Here is a 6,024-nt window from a genome sequence, read left to right as displayed (position 1 = left end):
ATTGGAGGATTTCACTTTAGGCCCAACTGAAGAAAAGTTGGACAGATGTAAAAAGGATGACCTCATTCTTATTGCCAATTTCTTTGATGTGACTGTGCCATTGAATGCAAAGAAAAAAGAGCTTAAAGAGCTCCTGTGTATTAAACTGCATGAAAGGGGGTTGTTTGGTGAGCCTGGTCCTGCAGAGGGAGTCGAGCTGGGAGCTGTTGCTGGTATTCCTGCCCCACTGAAAACTCTCCCTCCTCAACCTGGCCCTTCTGCGGAAGAGCTGCAGTTAACGCTGCGCATAAAGGAGGTGGAGTTAAAAAAGCAGCAGTTGGAGGTGGAAGCTATGCACTTAAGGGTGAGGGCTCTGGAAATAGAGAGGGGAGCCTCTGTATCTGCCAGTCCTCCTACACCTCGGTCATCCCCGCAGTCACCATCCCCTAAGCCAGAAGACAGCTTTGATGTAAGTAGGCACATCAAATTAGTCCCAGCATTTAGAGAAACTGAGGTAGACTCTTATTTCACAGTGTTTGAGCGCATTGCAGGTGCACTACACTGGCCAAAGAATGTATGGTCTCTTTTACTTCAGTGCAAATTGGTGGGGAAAGCTCAAGAGGTATACACAGCTCTTTCACTTGAGGACAGTTTGGACTATGACATTGTGAAAGCTGCTGTCCTGCGTGCATACGAGCTTGTACCAGAGGCTTATAGGCAAAGATTTAGGAATGTGAAAAAATCTGCCACCCAGACTTATGTGGAGTTTGCCAGAGAAAAGAAAACTCTGTTCGATAAATGGTGTCACGCTACAAAAGTAAAAACCTAAGATGACTTGCGCGAGCTGGTGTTGTTGGAAGAGTTCAAAAGTCAACTCCCAGAAAAAGTGGTAACCTACTTAAACGAACAGAAGGTTACAACTCTTGCTGCTGCTGCTGTACAGGTTGATGAGTTTGTGTTGACACACAAAGGGGTGTTTTCATCTCCTGTTCACAGCCCACCGAAGCTCAGTTATCCCAAAAAGCTGGTCTCCAGAGAACACCCGTCGTACCACCACCTCATCCATTGAAAATAGAGAGTGTTGTTATTATTGCCATGAGCAGGGACACCTCATTGCTGTTTGTCCCATTCTCAAAAGAAAGGAACAGACCAGGAAGGGTAAATCTCCCTCCCCAATAAACTTTCTACAGACTAAACCTCATGCCTTAGAAGATGTGACTGTAATTCAAAGTGATAAAGTAGATGAAGAGTTCAAGCCCTTTGTGTCAAAAGGTTTTGTTTCATTGATGGGAGAAGAAAAGAGGGTTCCTGTTAGTATTTTGCATGACACTGGTGCAAAACAGTCGCTCATTCATGAGGGTGTCTTACCGTTCTCAGCTCAATCCTATTGTGTGGAAGTTATGACACTCTCAGTAGATAAAGATAAGCTTATAGAAGCCCAGAAAAATGATGAAAGCTTATCATCCTGTTGAGCTTATGTGAAGGAACCTAAGTGTAGGAAATCTGCGTCTTACCTCATTGAGGATGGGGTGCTGATGCGCTACTGGACTCCCAGTTCTGGCTGCACACACGAGGGAGTGCAGCAAATTGTTGTTCTGCAGTCACTCCGTTTCCCGGTCCTAAGCTTAGCACATGACCACATCATGTCCGGTCACTTGGGAATCACAAAAATATACAACCGTGTCCTCCGTTACTTCTTCTGGCCTGGTCTCAAATCTGATGTAGTAAAATTCTGCCGCTCGTGCCATACATGTCAGCTTGCCGGTAAACCAAATCAAGTGATTCCGGCAGCTCCGTTAAAACCCATCCCAGTCGTTGGGGAACCATTCGAGCATGTTATTGTTGATTGTGTTGGTCCTCTTCCAAAAACAAAATCTGGAAACCAATACCTCTTCACCATGATGTGTACTGCCACCCGTTATCCTGAGGCCATTCCGCTGCGCTCATTAAAAGCCTGTGGGATTGTGAAAGCCCTTGTTAAGTTCTTTTCTACCTTTGGACTGCCTAAACGCATCCAAACAGATCAGGGCACAAATTTTATGTCTAAAATCTTTGCCCAGGTCATGACAGAGCTCGGTGTTAACCATCACACTTCCAGCGCGTATCACCCGGAGAGTCAGGGTGCATTAGAAAGGTTCCACCAAACTCTGAAAAACATGCTTCGCAAATTTTGCACTGAGTCAAGCCGTGAGTGGGATGAGGGGTTGCCACTACTGTTGTTCGCTGTCAGGGAGACATGCCAGGAGTCTTTGGGGTTCAGTCCAGCTGATTTAGTTTTTGGCCACACGGTGCACAGTCCGCTACGTCTTTTGAAAGAGAAATTTCTCTCAGATAGGCATCGTCCAAGAGAAAACATTCTGGACTATGTTAGTTCGTTTAGAGAGAGGCTGCATAATGCCTGCAATTTTGCTCGTGACGCGCTAGCAAAGGCTCAGGTCAGAATGAAAACCCATTTTGATAGAAAGTCTGTAGCACGGATGTTCCAGTCAGGTGATCACGTGTTGGTTTTCTTGCCTGTCGTTGGTTCTCCCCTGCAGGCAAAGTTTTCTGGTCCGTATGTCCTTGAGCGTAAACTGAGTGAAACCGATTACGTCGTGTTAACCCCTGACCGTAAGAAGAAAAGTCGCTTCTGTCACATCAACATGCTGAAGGAGTATGTTGGTCGTGAACGCTCTGGTCCGTCGCCTGCTGTGTCACCTATTGTGTCAGTGTCCATCTCTCAACCCTTATATACACTGTGTCCAAATTCATGGGCTGCATCCTCCTGAGGACCCGGCCTTCGCGGTCTACGTGGGCCGGGTCCTCAAAAGGTCGGGTAGGCCGGAAGTAAACGGCTGTGGAGTTGGACGGTCTAGCCTTCTGATTAGCGTCACCGCTGTCTCGGTGGAGTTTAATAAACTCGGCCGTCTGCTCCTTGCTATCTAAAATATAATAGGACACTGGAGTAAATTCTCGACCACCTCACACTTCTGATAATCAGTTTTCTGTTTGACGTTTATTCAGCTGTGTGAAAACTATAACTTAATCTCAGCCAAACCGATTTACTCAGGAACAAATAAAACACTGAAAAAAGCCAAACAATAACATTTTTAGGTTGTCTAAGTGACTTATATATTACGTTTAACCTGAGTAGCGAAAGTCCGCAGTGAGCTGAAAATGATGTGCTGGAAGTTGTGCCGTTCTCGGCGGCTTCAGTGACCCTCGAGCTCTCGGCTAGCTAACGAGCTGGTGGGTAACAGACGTCTCCGAAAACGTCGAAGCACTTTTGCAAATATGCGATATCTTGATAAACCGAGCAGATATTTGAAATTTACACAGCTACATTCTCGCCTGAAAATATGTTAAAAGTTTATTTTGTGACCCAGAAAGATTAATAAGAGTAATTTTAAAACTTAGTAGCGGCCGCCATTGCCGGAAACTGGAGTTTGGCTGGGCTATGAATTCTGGGATATGGTGGGCCACGAAGGACAGACCCGACCCATCCTTCAAATTCGGGGAAAAGGAGGACGCATTTTTTGGCTGCATTCGGAGGAGTCTACGAATTTGGACAGCCTTCGGCGCGTCGCTGTGACGTAATCAGTCTACAAATGCGTCCTCAGGAGGATGCAGCCCATGAATTTGGACACAGCTATAGTCCCTGCGATGATGAGTTGGATGACAGGCACAGCTCTGTTTCCGGTGCACGTCTGAGGAACTCTGAAATCTTGGCTGACTTGGATGTCTATTTAGCAAATCTGTCTGATCCTGCCAAATCTGATGTCCGTGAGCTCATTAAAAATTACCCAACTCTTTTCAGTGATATCCCCACTCAAACACACGTGCTGAGTCATGATATTGACGTGGGTGATCACAAACCAATAAAGCAACATGCCTACAGAGTAAATCCCACTAAGCGTGCCATAATGCAGCAAGAAGTCCAGTATCTTCTTGACCATGGTTTGGCCCTTCCCAGTAATATTTCTTGGAGCTCACCATCACTTCTCGTCCCAAAGCCCGATCAAACCTCCCGTTTCTGTAACGATTACCGAAAGGTAAATGCTGTTACAAAACCAGACTCTTTTCCACTCCCACGCATGGCTGACCTGGTCGATCGTGTGGGCTCCGCAAACTTTGTGACCAAACTTGACCTCCTTAAAGGATACTGGCAAGTCCCATTAACCAAACGCGCATCAGAAATCAGTGCCTTTGTTACACCCGACCATTTTTTGCAATACACCGTCATGCCGTTCGGGTTAAGAAATGCTCCCGCCACATTCCAGCGACTGATGAACACTGTGTTACACGGAGTCATAAACTGCGAAGTGTATCTGGATGATATAGTGGCCTATTCATCCACATGGACTGAACACCTCAAAACCCTCAGTGAAATATTTCACCGCTTGCGTGATGCCTCTCTGACACTAAACTTGGCTAAATGTGAGTTTGGAAAGGCTGTTGTAACCTATCTAGGGAAACAAGTAGGACAGGGTCAAGTCCTCCCTGTTGCTGTGAAAGTGCAGGCAATATTAAACTTCCCAGCTCCACAGACGCGTCGGGAGCTGCGTCGTTTTCTAGGCATGGCAGGTTATTATCGTGGGTTCTGCAAAAACTTCTCCGAGGTAGTAGCCCCATTAACCAGTCTTGCCAGTCCAAAGTCACCGTTCGTGTGGTCAGAGACATGTCAGTTTGCTTTCGAAGCTGCGAAAGCCCTCCTTTGCAGTGCTCCTGTGCTGGCCGCCCCTGATTTCACATGTCCATTCAAGCTTGAGGTGGACGCCAGTGTTTTGGGGGCTGGTGCAGTGCTTTTGCAGGAGGATGAATATGGCATTGACCATCCAGTCTGTTTCTTTTCCAAAAAATTCCTAAAACACCAACTGCATTACAGCACGATTAAAAAGGAAGCCTTAGCCTTATTGCTAGCCTTGCAGCACTTTGAAGTGTACCTTGGGTCCAGTCCCCTTCCAACCGTCGTGTTCTCTGACCACAACCCTCTCCAGTTCCTAACTCGGATGCAGAACAGCAACCAGCGCCTTATGCGCTGGTCCTTACTCCTCCAGGACTTCAACATTGAAATCCAGTACAAAAAGGAACTGCTGTTCCGAGGATTGGGCTGAAGGGAGAGTCAAACTGGTTGGCTGGGTCCGGGGAAAGCGTCAGAGTCACTGAAATTAGAGTACAGACATTCAGGTATGGTTCGGGAGGAATACGGGCAAGCTGTTTGTTCTGAATTTTCCCTTGCACTGCTTACTTGCTGCGGGTGGTCAGTAGTGGCGTGGAGGGGTGAGTGGTTCGAAATCCAAAATCCCTGGGGTTGAGGCAGGGAGGCAGGCAGGTGCATGGGGCGAGAAACCCGTGAGACTGTCAGGAGGTCCAGCGTCCGGATGGGTGTTCTACAGCGGAGATTTGTGTCTGGCAACTTGGTGCGTGGCTATGAAAGAGAGATATAGAATGAGACAAGGTAGTTTGCAAATCGTGTACAAAATCACAGCGGTGGCCTGCACTAACTAGGGTTAGCTGAGAATCTGGCGAAGAGAGGTCGAGTGCGCTGGCCTTATGAGTCCCCGGCTTAATTACCCACAGATGCGAGCAATAAGCAGAACACAGTGGCTCCTCCCAGGGGTGGAGATGCCAGCTCGGAGGGAGAAACACTGGCAGCCACCCAGACCATGACAAAATTATGTAACACCAGGGCTTTTTCTCCAATTTGCTCCCAGGATTAATAAACTGAGCAGAAAAACATACAGACTCCGTGATCACAACACCAAACCTTACAACAGGTGTGTATACAACTGTCTGTATACATGTGAATTTTAAAAAAGTTTAAATAATTACAAAATGTTCTATGGCCGACCGTTTTTATACCTACAGGTCTGCGACAGAGCACCAGGTGTGTGGAGAAGCAGGACCATCCGGAATAAGGCACACTACACGGTAAGCATAGTCATATATAAATTAAAAAAAAAAAAAAAGAGAGAGAGACTTGTCTATCTTCACAGGCAGCTGCACAGTACCCCTTCTCATAATGATCAGGACAGCGAACGATCCCTGACGTTTTTGGAATATTTG

This window comes from Pelmatolapia mariae, linkage group LG17 (assembly GCF_036321145.2).
Source record: "Pelmatolapia mariae isolate MD_Pm_ZW linkage group LG17, Pm_UMD_F_2, whole genome shotgun sequence".
Classification (NCBI taxonomy): domain Eukaryota; kingdom Metazoa; phylum Chordata; class Actinopteri; order Cichliformes; family Cichlidae; genus Pelmatolapia; species Pelmatolapia mariae.
This window is presented reverse-complemented; position numbering follows the sequence as displayed.